General features: G+C 42.0%; 1 protein-coding gene across 4 annotated transcripts in view; it reads right to left on the bottom strand.

Moving 5' to 3' along the window:
* Positions 1-24,348, bottom strand: part of LOC124034644 (glutamate receptor ionotropic, delta-2) — a 671,933-nt gene that overhangs the window by 96,836 nt on the left and 550,749 nt on the right. The window lies entirely within an intron of this gene.

Raw genomic sequence — 24,348 nt, 5'->3', positions numbered from 1 at the left:
CACCCATTGTCTCCTGAAGATCATGCACCCATTGTCTCCTGAAGATCTTGCTTCCATAGTCTCCTGAATATGTTGCTCCCATAGTACCCTGAAGATCTTGCTCCATTGTCTCCTGAATGCTATTCATATCCTCTTGTTTCCATTTTGGTGGGACACAATATGATACATTCAATGGAACCCGTCCATCATTTCTGACATACACTAAAGGAATCATGAACCATATCTAGACAGTAACGTATACAGTCATAAATCACAGAAGTCCCCTCCAGTAGGGGCTGTCACATTAGGAAAAAGGGATGTGGATCAATCTGCTAGAGACGGCTTTTTAGAGCTTTTGAGTATGAAAGCATTTGTTACCTAGACAAAGCCATAACACTGGATGCCCATTCATTCAAAGCCAGCTGGTCTTGTTCCTTGGGGTTGGATGGATAATACCAGCGATTGGCATGCTGCTCACCTTTTTGCATAACAATGTCCATGTGTGACGTAATAGTGTTCGAAATAAAACCAATTCCGGATTGCTATGTTGAGATTGTCTCAAGTCTGTTTAGCTAGCTAATCAGCAAGCTAGCATACCATTTGCTATGGCTAGGCGATTTGTAAACAGTGTGTGTTACTATAGCTACAGCCACTATAGCCAGACTGATGGGGTTCAAATAGGACAGCAAAAAGTTCACTGTTCCACGTAGGGAATCCATGTGAATGCAATCCATTTGGATCATAACGGTCTCTCGTGAAAGCCCCTTATGTTCACATGGCAAAAGAGTGCAGATATGCTTGTCCATTACATTAGCTTGAATAAAAGCCAGACGGACAGCTCATCCTCGGCTGGGTGGGGATTATAACAGCGAGGGAGACTATTTGGTGGATTCTCAGTGTGAGCGAGAAAAGAGATAACTTCAGGGGAGAGCTAAGGCCTGCCAGGGAGAGAGAGATTGCAATGGCAGGAGGACGCAGTCATAGGATGTTGATCTTTCGAAAATGAGCCAGAGTGTAATGAAACTTCTATCGGGGAGTCCTGCGTCTCGGTTCAAAGCCACCCTGCTATGAACAGAAAATGAGCTGCTCCATTTTCACCAGGTTCTCCTTGTCTGCCTTTGATTTCCAGCCAGGCTAGAGCCAATGCTACTCCTCCCAGGTCTCTCTCTCTCTCTCTCTCTCTCGCAATCCATGCATATACATGCACATAGATTCAAACAATTCATTCTGTAAACAGTATACATCTGTATAGAGAAAGAGAGAAATAATGAGAACACGTGGGGTGATTTGTTAAACTCAGCTCCAACCTAAAACACAGTGGAGGCGGCAATCAAAGTCATGCTCCTAATGCTTCAACATGTTTGCCCAGGCAACACCATTACCCTTCCTGCTTTTACCTCATTGTACACAGAGCTAGTTTGGAAAATATTTTCCCAAAGTGAGTCCAAGGAGAATGGCTGTTTTATGACGGTCACAATGCCAGTCAAGGAGTTCACATCGCACTAAAAAGCATCCTTTAAGGTCAGCCGCACAGTCCTGACAGTGCAGACAGGACACTCATCCCAAAGTGGATTTCCAATCAAAGGGGAAAAGCCATGAAACACTGTGAAGAGCCTTTCATGGCTGTTGGAATGCTTGTAAATATATCTAAAGGTGAATGGGGAGGCCGTTATGCTGCTAACTCTGACCGGAGACGCCGTTCTGCTCCTAACTCTGAATGGAGAAGCCATTCTGCTCCTAACTCTGAATGGAGAAGCCATTCTGCTCTTAACTCTGAATGGAGAAGCCATTATGCTCTTAACTCTGAATGGAGAAGCCATTCTGCTCCTAACTCTGAATGGAGAAGCCATTCTGCTTCTAACTCTGAATGGAGAAGCCATTCTGCTCTTAACTCTGAATGGAGAAGCCATTCTGCTCTTAACTCTGAATGGAGAAGCCATTCTGCTCCTAACTCTGAATGGAGAAGCCATTCTGCTCCTAACTCTGAATGGAGAAGCCATTCTGCTCCTAACTCTGAATGGAGAAGCCATTCTGCTCCTAACTCTGAATGGAGAAGCCATTCTGCTCCTAACTCTGAATGGAGAAGCCATTCTGCTCCTAACTCTGAATGGAGAAGCCATTCTGCTCCTAACTCTGAATGGAGAAGCCATTCTGCTCTTAACTCTGAATGGAGAAGCCATTCTGCTCCTAACTCTGAATGGAGAAGCCATTCTGCTCCTAACTCTGAATGGGAAGCCAGCCTAACTCTGAATCATTCTTCTAACTCTGAATGGAGAAGCCATTCTGCTCCTAACTCTGAATGGAGAAGCCATTCTGCTCCTAACTCTGAATGGAGAAGCCATTCTGCTCTTAACTCTGAATGGAGAAGCCATTCTGCTTCTAACTCTGAATGGAGAAGCCATTCTGCTCTTAACTCTGAATGGAGAAGCCATTCTGCTTCTAATAATATAATAATAATAATATATAATAATATAATAATAATAATAATAATAATATATGCCATTTTGCAAGCACTTTTATCCAAAGCGACTTACAGTCATGTGTGCATACATTCTACGTATGGGTGGTCCCGGGAATCGAACCCACTACCCTGGCGTTACAAGCGCCATGCTCTACCAACTGAGCTACACTTCTGAATGGAGAAGCGATTCTGCTTCTAACTCTGAATGGAGAAGCCATTCTGCTCCTAACTCTGAATGGAGAAGCCATTCTGCTCCTAACTCTGACTGGAGATGCCATTCTGCTCTTAACTCTGAATGGAGAAGCCATTCTGCTCTTAACTCTGAATGGAAATGCCATTCTTCTCCTAACTCTCCTAACTCTGACTGGAGATGCCATTCTGCTCCTAACTATGAATGGAGATGCAATTCTTCTCCTAACTATGAATGGAGATGCCATTCTTCTCCTAACTCTGAATGGAAATGCCATTCTTCTCCTAACTCTCCTAACTCTGACTGGAGATGCCATTCTGCTCCTAACTATGAATGGAGATGCCATTCTTCTCCTAACTCTGACTGGAGATGCCATTCTTCTCCTAACTATGAATGGAGATGCCATTCTTCTCCTAACTCTGAATGGAAATGCCATTCTTCTCCTAACTCTGAATGGAAATGCCATTCTTCTCCTAACTCTCCTAACTCTGACTGGAGATGCCATTCTGCTCCTAACTCTGACTGGAGATGCCATTCTTCTCCTAACTCTGACTGGAGATGCCATTCTTCTCCTAACTCTGACTGGAGATGCCATTCTTCTCCTAACTCTGACTGGAGATGCCATTCTGCTCCTAACTCTGACTGGAGATGCCATTCTGCTCCTAACTCTCCCAACTCTGAATGGAGATGCCATTCTTCTCCTAACTCTGACTGGAGGGGAAGAAAAGGCAAATTAAAAAAAATGAAAAGAAGGCCATGTAGTCATGTTGTTCAAGCCTGGAACACCACAACACTACATTAGTAGTTATAGTGTTCAGGACTGGAACACCACAACACTACATTAGTAGTTATAGTGTTCAGGACTGGAAAACCACAACACTACATTAGTAGTTATAGTGTTCAGGACTGGAACACCACAACACTACATTAGTAGTTATAGTGTTCAGGACTGGAACACCACAACACTACATTAGTAGTTATAGTGTTCAGGACTGGAACACCACAACACTACATTAGTAGTTATAGTGTTCAGGACTGGAACACCACAACACTACATTAGTAGTTATAGTGTTCAGGACTGGAACACCACAACACTACATTAGTAGTTATAGTGTTCAGGACTGGAACACCACAACACTACATTAGTAGTTATAGTGTTCAGGACTGGAACACCACAACACTACATTAGTAGTTATAGTGTTCAGGACTGGAACACCACAACACTACATTAGTAGTTATAGTGTTCAGGACTGGAACACCACAACACTACATTAGTAGTTATAGTGTTCAGGACTGGAACACCACAACACTACATTAGTAGTTATAGTGTTCAGGACTGGAACACCACAACACTACATTAGTAGTTATAGTGTTCAGGACTGGAACACCACAACACTACATTAGTAGTTATAGTGTTCAGGACTGGAACACCACAACACTACATTAGTAGTTATAGTGTTCAGGACTGGAACACCACAACACTACATTAGTAGTTATAGTGTTCAGGACTGGAACACCACAACACTACATTAGTAGTTATAGTGTTCAGGACTGGAACACCACAACACTACATTAGTAGTCATGTTGTTCAGGCCTGGAACACCACAACACTACATTAGTAGTTATAGTGTTCAGGACTGGAACACCACAACACTACATTAATAGATGTGTGATAATATGAAGTGAGATAATTACAGATGTGTGATGATATGAAGTAACCCAAAATGACCACTACATGTAATTTTATAAAATCCCCCCCAAAACTTGAAAGTTACCAAAATTCTGGAATTTTACTGGTAGACTTCTAACGTTTCCAGTAGTATACCCTCCCTTTGCAACTCTATCTGCACTTGCCATCTGCCATGGAAAGAATGATTCTTATACAATTCCTCTGCTTCTCAAGTATATGTGACAACTACATCGACACTACCCTCACAATATCACTGATGCTGTTACTGTATATACAAGCTCTCTTTACGGTTTTATGTTTAACAGAAATGTTAGCCTCATTAAAAGAAAACACACTATTAGGTTTTATGTTTAACAGAAATGTTAGCCTCATTAAAAGAAAACACACTATTAGGTTTTATGTTTAACAGAAATGTTAGCCTCATTAAAAGAAAACACACTATTAGGTTTTATGTTTAACAGAAATGTTAGCCTCATTAAAAGAAAACACACTATTAGGTTTTATGTTTAACAGAAATGTTAGCCTCATTAAAAGAAAACACACTATTAGGTTTTATGTTTAACAGAAATGTTAGCCTCATTAAAAGAAAACACACTATTAGGTTTTATGTTTAACAGAAATGTTAGCCTCATTAAAAGAAAACACACTATTAGGTTTTATGTTTAACAGAAATGTTAGCCTCATTAAAAGAAAACACACTATTAGGTTTTATGTTTAACAGAAATGTTAGCCTCATTAAAAGAAAACACACTATTAGGTTTTATGTTTAACAGAAATGTTAGCCTCATTAAAAGAAAACACACTATTAGGTTTTATGTTTAACAGAAATGTTAGCCTCATTAAAAGAAAACACACTATTAGGTTTTATGTTTAACAGAAATGTTAGCCTCATTAAAAGAAAACACACTATTAGGTTTTATGTTTAACAGAAATGTTAGCCTCATTAAAAGAAAACACACTATTAGGTTTTATGTTTAACAGAAATGTTAGCCTCATTAAAAGAAAACACACTATTAGGTTTTATGTTTAACAGAAATGTTAGCCTCATTAAAAGAAAACACACTATTAGGTTTTATGTTTAACAGAAATGTTAGCCTCATTAAAAGAAAACACACTATTAGGTTTTATGCAAGTCAAAAAAAGAATGATCTCTCACTGTGCTATTTGCCTTAGTTCTGCTTTGAGCAAAATTAGCAGGAACAGAGCATAATAGAACAGAACATTAATAAAATACACAAACACTGGTTGCTTTGACACAGGAAATATCTTCCCTCTCCAATTCTGACACTCAGCAGTTAAAGTCAACTTCAAAAAAATGCTTTAATGCTACTGGTGCAGAACATTCAAAGGTTTATAGTAGTTACCTTGTAAAGCTTTAAATCTCAGAGGCGCCTGGAGAGCCTGAGATTGTAGTTCCTGATGAGTGCTGTTAGGTTTATTTATTTATTTCCTTTCTTTTCAAGAGTGCCCTGGTGATAAATAACTTAAGGAAAACACGCCTGCCGAGCTGGGGACTTCCTCTGCATGTCACCTTTATTTTCCTGGCACCAAGCCAAACCGGCGGGTTCCGTGTGATTGCAATTTATTCAACCCATCAAGTATCCCATTATGAGGCTAGCTGCCAAATAACGCCATCAATTTGCATACAGTTTACGCTTGAAGCCCGGTTCTCGCTCTCAAAGTGCTATCTCACCACGCAGCCACCCTGGACATTTCAACTGTGGTAAATCATCTAAATAAAGAAAGAAAGGATAAAGGAATGAGTCAGAGGTGATCTCGTCAGTTGCAGCTGCCAGGACGGAAGCACAAGGGTTTCCTGGCACGAGAATCGAGCCGATAACGTCGGGACACGTCCCACAGTCGCCAAAGGGAGCTATCGAATCGGTATAATCTGCAGTGGAAGCAGCACCTCATCCTGAGCCAGAATTACCTCTTTTCCATGGCGCTAACTTATTGTCAAGTGGGTTTATGCTGGTGGTTGTGTCTCTGCCTCTGTGTGTCTAAGATTGAATACTATAATAGGTATTACATGTATTACCAAGGACCGACAAAAAAAGCTATATTTCATTATTATACTACTGAACATGCTGTAGTTCTTGTTCACATTATGATAATGTCCGGTTTCACCTTTGATCCAAACAAAAAGATATCGCTCTTATCGAGGTTGGGCCTGGCTGCATCATTGTAAGTAGTGAGGAGGGGGTGAATGTTGTGGAATTAGCCTGTTTGAATGTTGTGGCAGCCATTTATATGAGAGGTAATCTATTCCTCGATAAATGTGTCACAGCATCGCTAGGCCCCAAGAGTTATTACTTTCATCAGATTCCCGACCTCAGAAAGTAATGTGCAGAAGAAAGGAAATGAATGTTGTTTTGCAATATATGTTTGTTCAATTCACACCACATCGCGACAGCAAGGTGCTTTCTTGTCTCATTCACTGAGAAACCATTTTAGCACCCTGTAAAGCAAATTCCTTTTTTAAAAGATAACCTGCCTCCTCAGAGATGGTATCAGGGGCAAACCAATTTGAATCAAATGACTTCCTGGCGCTGCTCTGTGATACAGGTCATGTCTAAACACTGACATTTGGAAAGTAGTCAAACCCCTTGACTTTTTCCACATTTTGTTACGTTACAGCCTTATTCTAAAATAGATTCCATTGTTTTTCCCCCTCATGAATCTACGCATAATATCCTATAATGACAAAGCATAAACAGGTGTTAAGACATTTTTGCAAATTGAAAAAAAAAACCTGGAATATCACATTTACATAAGTATTCATACCCTTTACTCAGTACTTTGTTGAAGCCCTTTTGGCAGCGATTACAGCCTCTCGTCGTCTTGGGTATAACGCTGCAATCTTTGCTTCTTTCAGACAAGACGCTTGGCATTCAGGCCAAAGAGATGAATCTTGGTTTCATCAGACCAGATAATCTTGTTTCTCATGATCTGAGAGTCCTTTAGGTGCCTTTTGGCAAACTCCAAGCAGGCTGTCATGTGCCTTTTACTGGTCACTCTACCATAAAGACCTGATTGGTGAAGTGCTGTAGAGATGGTTGTCCTTCTGGAAAGTTCTCCCATTTTCCACAGAGGAACTCTGGAGCTCTGTCAGAGTGACCATCAGGTTCCGGGTGGCCAGCTCTAGGAAGAGTATTGGTGGTTCCAAACTTCTTCCATTTAAGAATGATGGAAGCATTGTGTTCTTGGGGACCTTTAATGCTGCATTAATGTTTTGGTACCCATCCCCAGATCTGTTCCTCGACACAATCCTGTCTCGGAGCTCTATGAACAATTCCTTCGACCTCCTGGCTTGGTGTTAGCTCTGACATGCACTGTCAACTGTGGGACCTTATATAGAAAGGTGTATGCCTTTCCAAATCATGTCCATCTATTGAATTTACCACAGGTGGACTCCAATCAAGTTGTAGAAACATCTCAAGGATGATCAATGGAAAGAGGACGCACCTGAGCTCCATTTCGAGTCCTATAGCATATATACTGAGGTAAATACGATTTATTTCTTTTTTAAACGTTTTTTTTTTCGACAAACCTGTTTTTGCGTTGTCATTATCAGTGTAGTGTGTGCAAATTGATGAGGGATTTTTATTTATTTAATCAGTTTTAGAATGTAACGTAACAAAATTTGGAAAAAGGGAAGGGGTCTGAATACTTTCTGAATGTCCTTTATACAGTGCCTTGCAAACGTATTAATAATCCCCCTTGACATTTTTCCTATTTTGCAGCATTCCAACCTGTAATTGAAATGGATTTGTATTTGTATTTCATGCAATGAACATACACAAAATAGTCCAAATTGGTGAAGTGAAATGAAAAATAAATAAATAAAAACGAAAAAGTGGTGTGTGCATATGTATTCACCCCCTTTGCTATGAAGCCCTTAAATAAGATCTGGTGCAACCAATTACCTTCAGAAGTCACATTATTCGTAAAACAATTAGTTAAATCCAAGTGTCACATGATCTGTCACATGATCTCAGTGTATATACATACACCTGTTCTGAAAGGCCCAGAGTCTGCAACACCATTAAGCAAGGGGCACCACCAAGCAACCGGCACCATGAGACCAAGGAGCTCTCCAAACAGGTCAGGGACAAAGTTGTGGAGAAGTACCGATCAGGGTTGGGTTATAAGAAAATATCAGAAACTTTGAACATCTTACAGAGCACCATTAAACCCATTATAAAAAAATTGAAAGAATATGGCACCACAACAAACCTGCCAAGAGAGGGCCGCCCACCAAAACTCACGGACCAGGCAAGGAGGGCATTAATCAGAGAGGCAATAAAGAGACGAAAAAAAACCCTGAAGGAGCTGCAAAGCTCCACAGCGGAGACTGGAGTATCTGTCCATAGGACCACTTTAAGACATACACTCCAAAGAGCTGGGCTTTACAGAAGGGTGGCCAGAAAAAAGACATTGCTTAGAGAAAGAAATAAGCAAACATGTTTGGTGTTCGCCAAAAGGCACGTGGGAGACTCCCCAAACATATGGAAGAAGGTACTCTGGTCAGCTGAGACTAAAATTGAGCCTTTTGGCCATCAATGAAAACTCTATGTCTGGCGCAAATCCAACACCTCTCATCACCCGGAGAACACCATCCCCACAGTGAAGCATGGTGGTGGCAGCATCATGCTGTGGGGTTGTTTTTCATCGGCAGGGACTGGGAAACTGGTCAAAATTGAAGGAATGATGGAAATACAAAATACAGGGAAATTCTTGAGAGAAACCTGTTTCAGTCTTCCAGAGATTTGAGATTGGGACGGAGGTTCACCTTCCAGCAGGACAATGACCCTAAGCATACTGCTAAAGGGGGGATCAATATTTATGCACGCTCAGGTTTTCAGTTTTTTGGTCTTATTTCTTGTTTGTTTCACACACAAAAATATTTTGCATCTTCAAAGTGGTAGGCATGTTGTGGAAATCAAATGATACGAATCCCCCCCCAAATCAATTTTAACTCCAGGTTGTAAGGCAACAAAATAGGAAAAATGCCAAGGGGGTTGAATACTTTTGCAAGCCACTGTGCAGTATGACTGGAGGTGAATGAAGAAGCAGTTTTCAATATAATGGAGGAGACATATGGGCTTCTGCACACACAGCTAAGAAACAAATTCACATAACACACACAGCTAAGAGCTCCTGCAAGGCAAACTACTACAACTAAACACACACAGCTAAGATCTCCCGCAAGACAAACTCACACAACTAAACACACACAAGAATGCCCTTCCCCCACACACAAACACACATATAACAAACATATAGCTGGGGTAAACAGTGTGATCACATTACAACTGAATTATCATATTCATTCATGCATCGCTCAGACGTGTCTCATCTCGACGTGTGACTCTGGAAGAGCATAAAGGACGGAGAGCATCTCAGCTTCAGCATCAGAGCTGGAATGTATCCCAAATGGCACCCTATTTTATTTAGAATGCACTACTTTTTGACCAGGGCCAATAGGGCTATGTTAAAAGTAGTGCACTATATAGGGAATAGGGTGTCAATTGGGATGCACACCCTACTGTCATAATGAGTCATGTTCACAACATCACTGACTCAACATCCAATCAACAGACAGCCAGAAAAACAGATATTAACAAACATACTCAACAGAAGTAGCAGGATGGCACTGACAGACATAGTTTCCCTGTTCCTAGCTCCTATCCAAACTTTGCAGTATACATATATATAGAGAGATTTTATTTCTTGCATTATTTCCTCAATGTTTCTTGCATTATTATTTCAGCCGAAAATAACTGGATATTAGGTTGGCGATCACTCAACTGCATTTCGACCAGAAATGTGACATTCCTGAATTGGATCGTTTGTTTGTACCCCCCGAGGAAATTTCCCTCGTCCCAGGGGCTGCTCTTAGATGCCGTCGGCGGTGATGAGGAATACGGAGTGGGTTTTTAGTCCGACTCGGGAGCGTTGCATACCATCCACCACTTCCGAGCATATTACTCTCTAATGTTCAGTCCCTGGATAATAAAGTAGGCGAGCTCAGAACGAGAATCTCCTTCCAGAGATACATCAGGGAGTCATCCTATAGAACTATCGCTGTACACACCTTTTCTATTCATATACTATCTATACTGTCTATACACACCATCATACACACATATATTTATAATTAGGAGTCTGACATTATCCGTCTTGATATTTCTTCATTCCTTTGTTTGAAGTTTTTGGGATTTGTGTGTGTTATTTTGTATTGTTAAGTATTATTACTGCACTGTTGGAGCTAGAATCATTAGCATTTCGCAGCACCTGCGATAAAATCTGAAAAATATGTGTATGACCGATAACATTTTATTTTATTTGGCATATTCTAACAGACATACAGAACTTAAAAATAAATATTCAAATATACATATTCAAATGGCCCTCTTTCACCCAGCTTGATCTGCAGTAAACCAGTCTCATACGTAAAAGTCAACTCAATTTGACATTGAGAACGAATAAAATGATTGAAATTCAAATGATTCAATACTTGGGTTTCCAATTGAGACATTTCATCTAGAGTTAGTCCCTGCAATGCAGACTGGGGAGATATTAGACTAATTTGACATGGAAGGAACAGAGTTAATGTTTCACCCCTAGAATTAGAATGAATAGACAGGATATCTCCATTCAAGTTTACCAGTCAAATTGCCAGTGTCAGAGGTTCCGAGCCCATTCTATTCATTATATGTCTATGGTTTCACCGCTGATAAGGTGTTAAGCCTGGTGAATGAAACCATTCCTGAAACAGTTGATGGTCACAGGAGGAAGCTATACCTGCAGGGCTCACTGTATAACTGCCTAACATACTTCCTGACATGTTCACACCTTTTTGATTGCTTGATTCCATGAACATATGACAGAAAATGACATCGCACTGCTTCCAGGAACAGACAGGAAATAGTTATGTTTCACATGACTCTAAGGAGTAATGTATCGCTGAAAGGAGTGTTTGATTCCAAGAACATATCGTAGGACATAACTTCACACTATTTCTGAGACCATAGGGGAAACCCTCGGGGCAGAAATCTGACATGACATCAAATTTAACACCTCATTTTGGTGGCAATTTAAATGAGTCCTCCACAAACTCTAATTAAACTTGAAATAAACCAACCCTTGACATCCTGGTGTTAATTTGTCGTTGAAATCTGGTTAAAATTAGTTTATGTTGACCCGTTTTGGTGAATTCAATCAAAAAGCTTTGTGATTTCCGTTTGCAAATGAAACATGCTCTATAAATGTAATTTATTATTATCATCATAACAAAATCCACTGACGTTCTATCAACATGTTGAAAAAACATGTTGATAGAACGTTGAGTCAACATACTTGCCAGAGAAGATAGGTATATTTGTATTAATAAAACAAATTAATAAAACAAAATAAAACAAATTCATTTACATGTGCAGATGTTGATGAGGCAATAGCAGTGTACTATAACACTTTTACATCCCTTATGGGTGCTGTTAGAAGTCAAAGGCTGTCTTTAGTATGGCTGTTTTTATTAGGGCTGTCTTTAGCATGGCTGTCTTTAGCATGGCTGTCTTTAGCATGGCTGTCTTTAGTATGGCTGTCTTTAGTATGGCTGTCTTTAGCATGGCTGTCTTTAGTAGGGCTGTCTTTAGTAGGGTTGTCTTTAGCATGGCTGTCTTTAGCATGGCTGTCTTTAGTATGGCTGCCTTTAGCATGGCTGTCTTTAGCATGGCTGTCTTTAGTGTGTCTGTCTTTAGCATGGCTGTCTTTAGTATGGCTGTCTTTAGCATGGCTGTCTTTAGCATGGCTGTCTTTAGTAGGTCTGTCTTTAGTATGGCTGTCTTTAGCATGGCTGTCTTTAGTAGGGCTGTCTTTAGCATGGCTGTCTTTAGCATGGCTGTCTTTAGTATGGCTGTCTTTAGCATGGCTGTCTTTAGCATGGTAGTCTTTAGTATGGCTGTTTTCAGCATGGCTGTCTTTAGTATGGCTGTTTTCAGCATGGCTGTCTTGAGCATGGCTGTCTTTAGTAGGGCTGTCTTTAGCATGGCTGTCTTTAGTATGGCTGTCTTTAGCATGGCTGTCTTTAGCATGGCTGTCTTTAGTATGGCTGTCTTTAGCATGGCTGTCTTTAGCATGGCCGTCTTTAGTAGGGCTGTCTTTAGCATGGCTGTCTTTAGTAGGGCGGTCTTTAGTAGGGCTGTTAGAAGTCTTTAGTATGGCTGTCTTTAGTAAAGGGAGCTGGTGTGATTCCAGCCCTGTCTGGCTGCCGCATGTGGAGGTGGAAGATAAACTCCCAGGATCACAATTCTATGGAAAACACTAATTTTCTTTTTGAATCACATCATCAAAATCCCTCGCATGTTCAAAGGGGAAAATAACAGAATCAGCGAATCCTTCCAGCTTAATTACTTGGTTTGTTTCCCCTCCATCTTGAAATCAATCAAATATTTTTTATAATTTCAGGCTTTATAACAATGGGGGGATTCAGACCCAGTTTTCCCGCTGTTGATAAGGCTGCTCGAATGAATACACACTCAGTGGCCAGTTAATTAGGTACACCACCCCGTTCACGAAAATGGTTCGCTCCTATAGACAGTGAGTCACGTGGCTGTGGCTTCCTATATAAAGCAGGTAGACAGGCATTGAGACATTAACTTACTGTTCAATTGAACTTTAGAATGGGAAAAACTAGTGACCTATGCGACTTTGAGCATGGTATGATCGTCGGTGCCAGGCATGCCGGTTCCAATCTCTGAAACTGCCAGCCTCCTGGGCTTACACACACGACAGTGTCTTGGGTTCATCGAGAATGATGTGACAAACAAAAAACATCCAGTCAGCTGCAGTCCTGTGGATGAAAACAGCTGGTTGATGAGAGGGGTCAAATTATGGTGCGGTGCAGTGCAACAGTGCTGTGCAGTCCGACATCTCGGAACGCACAACTCAGAGGTCCTTGTCACGGATGGGCTATTGCAGCAGATGATCAAACCGGGTTCCACTCCTATCAGCTAATAAGAAGAAGAAGTGGCTCCAGTGGGCACGCAATCACCAACACTGGACAATTGAGGAGTGGAAAAACATTGTCTGGTCCGACGAATTTGGTACTGTTGCATCATGCTGATGGCAGAGTCAGGATTTGCCATAAGCAGAATGAGACCATGGCCTGATGTCTACGGTACAGGCTGGTGGCGATGGTGTAATGGTGTGGGGAGTTTGTTCCATAACCCTAAGAATTCAGGCTGTTCTGGAGGCAAAGGGGGATCCAACTGAGTGTAGATTACACTGTATGTTGTACCCATATACCCATAGGACCCATATTTAAAATGGAAAATAAATACCAAGCAAAGCATTTGTTTTCTAAGGCAAATGGTTTGATATGACCATAGAACTAGAATGAGTAGAATTAGCCTCTTTACTCAAGTCAATGACGCCATAATAGGTGGACTGGCAATAGAAAAAGTACTATTTCTAAGGATATGACTTGGTGGTGGTAGTGGTAGTGTGTTTAAACAAAGCGGTTGTGTCTGGCAGTAAAAATCTGTTGTTCTGCCCCTGAGCAAGGCAGTCAACCCACTGTTCCCCGGGCGCCGAAGACGTGGATGTAAGTTATGGCAGCCCCCCGCATCACTCTGATTCAGAGGGGAACGTGGTTAAATGCAGAAGACACATTTAAGTTGGATGCATTCAATTGTACAATTGACTAGGTATCCCCCTTTTCCATATTGACGGGACCGCAGTGGAAAGTGTCAAGTTCCTCGGTGTACACATCACTGACAATCTGAAATGGTCCACCCACACAGACAGTGTGGTGAAGAAGCCTCTTCAACCTCAGGAGGCTGAAGAAATTTGGTTTGGCCCCTAAGACACATACATTTTTTTATAGAGGCACAATTGAGAGCATCCTGTCGGGCTGCATCACCGTCTGGTACGACAACTGCACCACCCACATACGCAGGGCTTTCCAGAGGGTGGTGCGGTCTGCCCAATGCATCACTGGGGGCACCCTACCTGCTCTCCAGGACACCTACAGTACCCGAAGCAACAGGAAGAACAAAAAGATAATCAAGGACATCAACCACCTGAGCCACGGCCTGTTCACCCCGCTATCATCCAGAAGGCAAGGTCAGAGAGCCTTCAGCCATCAGACTGTTAAATAGCCATCACTCGTCAGCTACCACCTGGTTACTCAACCCTGCCCCTTAAAGTGATCAGCCATATATACAGTTGAAGTCGGAAGTTTACATACACTTAGGTTGGAGTCATTAAAACTCATTTTTCAACCACTCCACAAACGTCTTGTTAACAAACTATAGTTTTGGCAAGTCGGTTAGGACATCTAATTTGTGCATGACACAAGTAATTTTTCCAACAAATGTTTACATTCAGATTATTCCTTTATAATTCACTGTATCACAATTCCAGTGGGTCAGACTTTTACATACACTAAGTTGACTGTGCCTTTAAACAGCTTGGAAAATTCCAGAAAATTATGTCATGGCTTTGGAAGCTTCTGATAGGCTAATTGACATAAGTCAATTGGAGGTGTACCTGTGGATGTATTTCAAGGCCTACCTTCCAACTCAGTGCCTCTTTGCTTCATATCATGGAAAAATCCAAATAAATCAGTCAAGACCTCAGAAAAAAATGGTATAAACACTATGGAACCATGCAGCCGGCATACCACTCAGGAAGGAGACGCGTTCTGTCTCCTAGAGATGAACGTATGTTGGTGCGAAAAAGTGTGAATCAATCCCAGAACAACAGCAAAGGACCTTGTGAAGATGCTGGAGGAAAAGGGTACAAACGTATCTATATCAACAGTAAAACGAGTCCTATATCGACATAACCTGAAAGGCCGCTCAGCAAGGAAGAAGCCACTGCTCCAAAACCACCATAAAAAAAGCCAGACTACAGTTTACAACTGCATATGGGGACAAAGATCGTACTTTTTAGAGAAATGTCCTCTGGTCTGATGAATCAAAAATAGAACTGTTTGGCCATAATGACCATTGTTTTGTTTGGATGAAAAAGGGGGAGGCTTGCAAGTCGAAGAACACCATCCCAACCATGAAACACGGGGGTGGCAGCATCATGTTGTGGGGGTGCTTTGCTGCAGGAGGGACTGGTGCACTTCACAAAATAGATGGCATCACGAGGAAGGAAAATTATGTGGATATATTGAAGCAACATCTCAAGACATCTGTCAGGAAGTTAAAGCTTGGTCACAAATGGGTCTTCCAAATGGACATTGACCCCAGGCATACTTCCAAAGTTGTGTAAAAATTGCTTAATAAGGACAACAAAGTCAAGGTATTGGAGTGGCCATCACAAAGCCCTGACTTCAATCCTATAGAAAATGTGTGGGCAGAACTTAAAAAGCGTGTGCGAGCAAGAAAGCCTACAAACCTGACTCAGTTACACCAGCTCTGTCAGGAGGAATGGGCCAAAATTCACCCAACGTATTGTGGGAAGCTTGTGGAAGGCTACCCGAAACCCAATTAAACAATTTAAAGGCAATGCTACCAAATGCTAATTGAGTGTATGTAAACTTCTGACCCACTGGGAATGTGATGAAAGAAATAAAAGCTGAAAAAAATAATTATCTCTAATATTATTCTGACATTTCACATTCTTAAAATAAAAGTGGTGATCCTAACTGACCTAAAACAGGGAATTTTTATTGGGATTAAATGTCAGGAATGAATTAAAACTGAGTTTAAATGTATTTGGCTAAGGTGTATGGAAACTTTTGACTTCAACTGTACAAAGACATGGAATCACTGGCCACTTTAATAATGCTTACATACTGCTTTACTCATACTGTATTTTATTCTACTGTATTTTATTCTACTGTATTTTATTCTACTGTATTTTAGCGTAAGCCATTCCGACATTGCTCGTCCTAATATTTATATATTCCATTTACTACTGTACTGTTGGAGCTAGGAACACAAGCATTTCAATACACCTGCAATAACATCTGATAAATATGTGTTTCTGACCAATACAATTTGATTTGATGTAGGTCAATGCTTCGTGTTTGGTTAGTTTTTTTTTTCAATAGGTAATTTATAAAATGATTTCATTATTTACCTTCACTGAAACTGTTATAAAATGCTATTTGAAAAACCAAAAACACCAAAACCTTAATGCTAATTTTGACAGAGGATTAGTTGACATGAGTGATGTGGAGTAGAGGTCTGTGAAAGCCTCTTATGTGGATTCTGGTATGGGTCAAGACTACACAATGATCAGAGTAGAGGTCTGTGAAGGCCTCTTATGTGGATTCTGGTATGGGTCAAGACTACACAAAGATCAGAGTAGAGGTCTGTGAAGGCCTCTTATGTGGATTCTGGTATGGGTCAAGACTACACAAAGATCAGCGTAGAGGTCTGTGAAGGCCTCTTATGTGGATTCTGGTATGGTTCAAGACTACACAATGATCAGAGTAGAGGTCTGTGAAGGCCTCTTATGTGGATTCTGGTATGGGTCAAGACTACACAAAGATCAGAGTAGAGGTCTGTGAAGGCCTCTTATGTGGATTCTGGTATGGGTCAAGACTACACAATGATCAGAGTAGAGGTCTGTGAAGGCCTCTTATGTGGATTCTGGTATGGGTCAAGACTACACAAAGATCAGAGTAGAGGTCTGTGAAGGCCTCTTATGTGGATTCTGGTATGGTTCAAGACTACACAAAGATCAGAGTAGAGGTCTGTGAAGGCCTCTTATGTGGATTCTGGTATGGGTCAAGACTACACAAAGATCAGATGCTGTATCTTATGCCTACACAACACAGACAGGATCCTTATCAAGAAAATTGCTGCTCGTGTCAGTTATGGACTTGAACATTTAGTCAGCTCATAGTCTGATGGTTATTTTGTATGAAACGCTCAATTTAAGTGGTGTCACCGAATATTTAACTTCTCCTTTAGTACAGAGGTTCCCTCCCTGGATGGAGACAAAGACAAAGGCTAGTTAAATTCATTCTGGGCTTTTAGTTTCTCGTAATTTCATCATCAGGTCTCGTTTGTGTCAACAGCAGTTGTCTGTCCTGAAGTAATCATGAAACACAGTGGTTCTTAAAGGTTGGAAAGAAGTTGGAAGGAAACACACTGTATTGATTAAATCTGGCCCCCACACAAAAATACTGTATGTTACTACAATCCCTCTCAGAGCAGCCTCCCTCTCAGACTCGGTGCTGTCAAGCGACCTCTCTTTTGTTCTGAGACTTCTGACTTAGAAAATAATGAAAAAGGTACCCCGACACCTGTAAGGCAACACTCAGTCCATGTCTCAGTCAATCAGTCAGTCAGCCAGTCAGTCAGCTAGTCAGCCAGCCAGTCAGCTAGTCAGCCAGCCAGTCAGTCAGTCAGCTAGTCAGTCAGTCAGTCTGTCAATCAGTCAGTCAGCTAGTCAGCCAGTCAGACAGTCAGTCAGACAGTCAGTCAGTCAGTCAGACAGTCAGTCAGACAGTCAGTGAGTCAGTCACAGAGCAGTCTCTACCGGGAGATCTGCGTGTGGGCTGCGGATGTCTGTACAGCATGAATACGACACAGCTCAAAAAAATGTGATTGGGTCAATGGGTCAACACCAAAGCCGACATATCTCTCCCTTCTATTCTACGTCTGGGATGGCATGTCTAATCAGGCTTATATAACGTCAACCTACAGTAGAGTCTCTGTCTGTCACTGTCGCCCCGAGAGAGGTTGACAGTCGTCAGCGACATAGGTTCCATTTCAGCCTGCCATTGTTGGGGGGATAATGCTATGCATTATTCATCTGTTTGGTAACACATACATTCCCCTGCTCCATCTGCAAACCCACTTTGACTGAGAAGAACCCACTTTGACTGATTTGATATGAATAAAAAAGGGAGGAAATATCTGGAAGTAACTCTAGGCTACTCTGACATCTCTCTCTTACTTGGGAATTGGACAGAGTGGTACTTCCATCGTACTGCTTCCATAGGAAACACAGATATATAATTAAATTGACACCTGATCATTCAAATGACATTTGTAGAGCAGATTCAATGACATTTTGAGTTATTAGAATCACATATTTTCTACAGTCTGAAAAACCTATTTTTATCTAGTCTGAGTGAAATACAGCCACAAGATTACACCAACTATGCTGTACTTTCAGCGGCGAGACAGCATACTGTGTCAAAACCCCTAAATCCCAAAGTAATTTTTTGGGCCCTAATACCTTAACAAATGAGTTTTGACCCTGGGGTTTACAGCGAATGCGATGTCAAAACAGGAAGTGATGAGGATGGCTCCTCCCCATTAGGTAAAACAAATACGATGTCAAAACAGGAAGTGATGAGGATGGCTCCTCCCCATTAGGTAAAACAAATACGATGTCAACTCTGACAATGCCGTGTGTCGCCACCAAACAATGCCTGCCGCACACAGACGCTGTGTTTGAATACTCGTTTTAACCACACTAACAACTATCTGTGATGTAAATTGAGTGTAGTATGCTTATTGGTCAAAATATGGATATAGTTAGTATGCCATAACTTCCCGGATGTCTTACTACATTTGCCAAAATTGGCGGAAAATGCTGGAAAATATGGAACTTAGCAACAGTATAGTATAACAGTAATTAGCAACAGTATATGTTATCTAACTAACTACCCAACATTTGTTGACTTGATTATTCACGTCATTCTTAGCTTAGCTAAGTGGTATAGTCATTGCGCGTTCTCAATGAAGTTAATGAAGTCGTAAGATGTCTAGCTAGTAATTTGTTATACCAACAAGCTAGCAAGAAGTTGCGTAGCAACAGCATCAACTTCCGGTAGACAGGCAAAGCGCTAGTACACTCAACTGAAACGATACAGTTTGTTTACTGAATACTAAAATGAACTAATAGTGTATAGTATGTAGTACATACTCATTCAGTATGTAGTATACAGTATGTTAGTATGGGTATTCAACCACAGCTATTCTCTGGGAGCTCAGTGGTGAGGTCAGCAGTGCTCAGAGAGCATGCTGGGTGACCGGATAAGGGCAAGAACAGCTGATGTGTCAGCTGTGATCACTGGTGGCAGCTAGGGGCTGGGAGGTGCTGCATGCTAGCAGGGTGGCTGGCTTCGCTCCAACTTCACTGTTATGATGTCTCTCACATCAGGCTAATTAGAAGAGAAAAGGCTGAGGTGGGGTGGGGCCTATCTGTGAGGCTAACTGAGCACACACACACACTGCCTCTCAAGTGTTCTCAAATGTTCTCATTCTCTCTTTCTCGCTCTCGCACCCACCCTTTCTCTGTTTGATATATAGACGTCTAACTAACAGTCACAACATGAAACGTACCTCCCACCATTACTGGGGGAGACATGGCACTATCAGCACTCTCCATGAGGATGAAAGACAGAGAGAATGTACATTGGAGAGATGCAGAAAGACTAGGCTGTGTGTAGACTATACTGACTCTGCACTGACTCTGTACCGTATCTATACTGACTCTATACTCTATCTACACTGTCTCTATATGATCTATATACTAACTCTATACTGTCTCTATATGATCTATATACTGTCTCTATATGATCTATATACTGACTCTATACTGACTCTATAATGTCTCTATACTGACTCTGTATTGTCTCTGCACTGTCTCTATTTCGTATCTATACCGCCTATATACTGTCTATATACTGACTTTATACTGGCTCTATACTGCCTACATACTGTTCATATACTGACCATATACCAACCCTATACTGACTCTGCACTGACTCTGTACCGTATCTATACTGCCTATATACTGACTATTTACTGCCCATTTACTGCCTTACTGGCTCTATACTGCCTACATACTGTTCATATACTGACCATATACCGACCATATACCAACCCTATACTGACTCTGCACTGACTCTGTACCGTATCTATACTGCCTATATACTGTCTCTATACTGACTATTTACTGCCTTACTGACTCTATACTGCCTATATACTGTCTTTATACTTACTATTTACTGCCCATTTACTGCCTTACTGACTCTATACGGTCTATATACTGACTTTATACTGGCTCTATACTGCCTACATACTGTTCATATACTGACCATATACTGACCATATACCAACCCTATACTGCCTCTATACACTCTCTATACTGACTGTATACGGTATATATACTGACTCTGCACTGACCGTATCTATACTGCCTATATACTGTCTCTATACTGCCTATTTACTGCCTTACTGACTCTATATGGTCTATATACTGACTCTATACTGTCTCTATAATGTCTCTGTACTGAATCTATACTGCTTACATACTGACTCTATACGGTCTCTATACTGCCTACATACTGTATATATACTGACCATATACGGACTCTATACAGTCTCTATACTGACTCTATACAGTCTATATACTGACTCTATACAGTCTATATACTGACTCTATACAGTCTATATACTGACTCTATACAGTCTATATACTGACTCTATACGGTCTATAATGCCTCTATAATGTCTCTATAATGTACTGTCTCGATATGGTCTCTGTATGGTCTCTGTACTGTCTCTGTACTGACTATATACTGCCTCTGTACTGCCTCTGTACTGCCTCTGTACTGCCTCTGTACTGCCTATATACTGACTCTATACGGTCTATATACTGACTCTATACGGTCTATATACTGACTCTATACTGTATCTATATGGACTCTATAATGACTCTCCCAGCTGGCTGCGAGTGCTCATTGTTCCTCAAATCACTCCTCTCTCCTGTTTATCCCACTAGCACACCAACTGGATGGGACATGTGTAGTAGAGAGCATCTGGAGTGATGCTCCAAGAGAATTAGGGATGAAACAACAACTGAACTGCAGCTCTGCAAGCGACCTGTCTCATGATTCCATTGACAATCCTGCTGCAAATACCCAAACAAAGGCTGGGTGCCTCCCAAATGGCACCCTATTTTCTACATAGTAAATTACCCACAGGGGTCTGATCAAAAGTAGTGCACTGCATAGGGAATAGGGTGCCATTTGGGACACATTCATTGTCGATGAATGCTGCCTATGCTTGCCCCATACACTACATGATCCAAAGTATGTGGACAGCTGCTAGTCAAACATCTCATTCCAAAATCATGGGCATTAATATGGAATTGGTCCCCCCTTTGCTGTTATAACAGCCTCCACTCTTCTGGGAGGCTTTCCACTAGATGTTGGAACATTGCTGCAGGGACTTGCTTCCATTCAGCCACAAGAGCATTAGTGAGGTCGGACACTGATGTTGGGCGATTAGGTGTGGCTCGCAATCGGCGTTCCAATTCATCCCAAAAGTGTTCGATGGGGTTGAAGTCAGGGCTCTGTGCAGTTCTGTCAAGTTCTTCCACACCGATCTCGACAAAACATTTCTGTATGGTCCTCGCCTTGTGCACGGGGGCATTGTCATGCTGAAACAGGAAAGGCCCTTCCCCAAACTGTTGCCACAAAGACAGGAGTACGGAATCATCTAGAATGTCATTGTTGGCTGTAGAGCTGTAGCGTTCCCTTCACTGGAACTAAGGGTTTAGCCCGAACCATGAAAAAAAATCCCTAGATCATTATTCCTACTCCAAAAAACTTTACAGTTGGCACTATGCATTCGGGCAGGTAGCGTGCTCTTGGCATCCACCAAACACAGATTTGTCTGTCAGACTGCCAGATGGTGAAGTGAAGATGCATCACTCCAGAGAATGTGTTTCCACTGCTCCAATGGTGGTGAAATTTACACCACTCCAGCCAACCCATTTCATGAAGCTCCCGATGAACAGTTATTGTGATGACGTTGCTTCCAGGGGCAGTTTGGAACTCGGTAGTGAGTGTTCCAACTGAGTACAGAGATATTGTTGCTCCTAGACATTTCCATTTCACAATAACAGCATTTACAGTTGAAGGGCAGCTCTAGCAAAGCAGACATTTTACAAACAAACTTTTTGGAAAGATGGCATCCTATGACGGTGCCACGTTGAAAGTCACTGAGCTCTTCAGTAAGGCCATTCTACTGTCAATGTTTGTCTATGGAGATTGCATGGCTGTGTGCTTGATTTTATACACCTGTCAGCAACGACTGTGGCTGAAATAGCCGAATCTACTCATTTGAATAGGTGTCAACATATTTTTGGTGACGTAGTGTATCTGTCAGACCAACCCACCGGTCCGTTCATGAACAAACCTGAAATGACCAGCTATCTGTTTCTCTACCGAGGCAATGGAGAGAAGGAGAGGGTCTATTTTCTTGGGGTTACACTGACAAACTCTGTTTGGAGTCACAGTCTGGAATCAGTTTCTCTCGTCTTCTGTTTCATTTGGATTTCTCTTTTTGTCTTGGCTGAGGAGGAGAAGGAGGCTGTGGACTGAGCTGTCCTACTGGGTGTGACATTGTCCTTCACAGCCAGCCTCCACTGGCCTATCCAACGCCAGACACTTGGACGAGGAAGGATGAGCACTCTGGGGCTACAATGTTTGTCGCTTCGTCTCCCCACCGTGCGTGGCCTCTCAGATTAGGAAGCTAATAGCAGCTCGGATAAATCCTGGTCTTGCTGAAAAGTGGGCCGGCCCTGGCCCTGTTTGTCAGCGATAAGGGGAGAGGTGGGAGGAAAGCAGCATGTCTCTCTCTGTACAGTAAGGGTCCCCACAATGAGGTCCTTCAAAGCTGTTTGTAAAGGTCCCTCCAAAGCAGCAATCTTCCGGAATAAGTCGAGTGGGAAGGGGATGGTGATGGAGTGTTGTTGGGCAGATTCCAGACATGCCGGGGGATGGGAAGAGAGTGACTGGTTGCTGCCTGGGAGAGGAGGATGAAAGGGAAGAGGAGGTGTTGGAAAGTGCAGATGAAAGGCCATAATGGTGGCCTATGGCAATGTGTGGATGTTCAGTCCACAGATGGATGGGGCGAATGTCTGGATGTTCAGTCCACAGATGGATGGGGCGAATGTCTGGATGTTCAGTCCACAGATGGATGGGGCGAATGTCTGGATGTTCAGTCCACAGATGGATGGGGCGAATGTCTGGATGTTCAGTCCACAGATGGATGGGGCGAATGTCTGGATGTTCAGTCCACAGATGGATGGAGTTGGAGTGTTAGAGCAGAGCCTGAGTTGGTCTGTATCTCTATGGCAGGGTAAATGAACACAGTGGTATGCACTGTAGCCGTGTGTGTGAGCACTTGTGTGTGTGTGTGAGCACTTGTGTGTGTGTTGTGTGTGTGTGTGTGTGCGTGTGTGTGCGCGTGTGTGTGTGTGTGTGTATGTGTGTGTGTGTGTCTGTATGTGTGTGCCAGTGGTGAATTTAGCATGTCAATCTTGGTGGGGCATACTCCCCAAAAACGTTTAAGATGCATGCCAGCAAAGCCACTACAGAACACAACACTAATTAATACATTAATTGCACTATAAAGATGACAAACGGTGCCCACAAACTGTTAGGGTCGACATAAAGCTGTCCCAACAGCAGAGCTTTCTTTTCAGCACCATGGAGTGAATCCTTACCACAGGATGGGCATTCTAACGTAAATCTATCGCAGCACCCAAGGGGCTTGAATTTTCGAGCTCTCCCCGTAGATTTTGCAGTGATGTAGCGTCCCCATGAGTGACAGAACACTGAGCCAATCACGGCGTAACTAGAGAATATTACCAACCCCTACGATCTGTGTTTTCCACTTGCTGCCCCACCAAACTCCCGACGAACAGTGACTGTAGTGACGTTGCTTCCAGGGGCAGTTTGGAACTCGGAAGTGAGTGTTCCAACTGAGTACAGAGATATTGTTGCTCCTAGACATTTCCATTTCACAATAACAGCATTAATAACAGCATTTACAGTTGAGAGGAGCAGCTCTAGCAAAGCAGACATTTTACAAACAAACGTTTTGGAAAGATGGCATCCTATGACGGTGTCACGTTGAAAGTCACTGAAATCTTCAGTAAGGCCATTCTACTGTCAATGTTTGGCTATGGAGATTGCATGGCGGTGTGCTCGATTTTATACACTTGTCAGCAACTACTGTTGCTGAAATA

This window comes from Oncorhynchus gorbuscha, linkage group LG04 (genome assembly GCF_021184085.1).
Source record: "Oncorhynchus gorbuscha isolate QuinsamMale2020 ecotype Even-year linkage group LG04, OgorEven_v1.0, whole genome shotgun sequence".
NCBI classification, from domain to species: Eukaryota; Metazoa; Chordata; class Actinopteri; order Salmoniformes; family Salmonidae; genus Oncorhynchus; species Oncorhynchus gorbuscha.
Note: the sequence above shows the minus strand (reverse complement) of the source record. Positions and strands in the feature narration are given on the sequence as shown.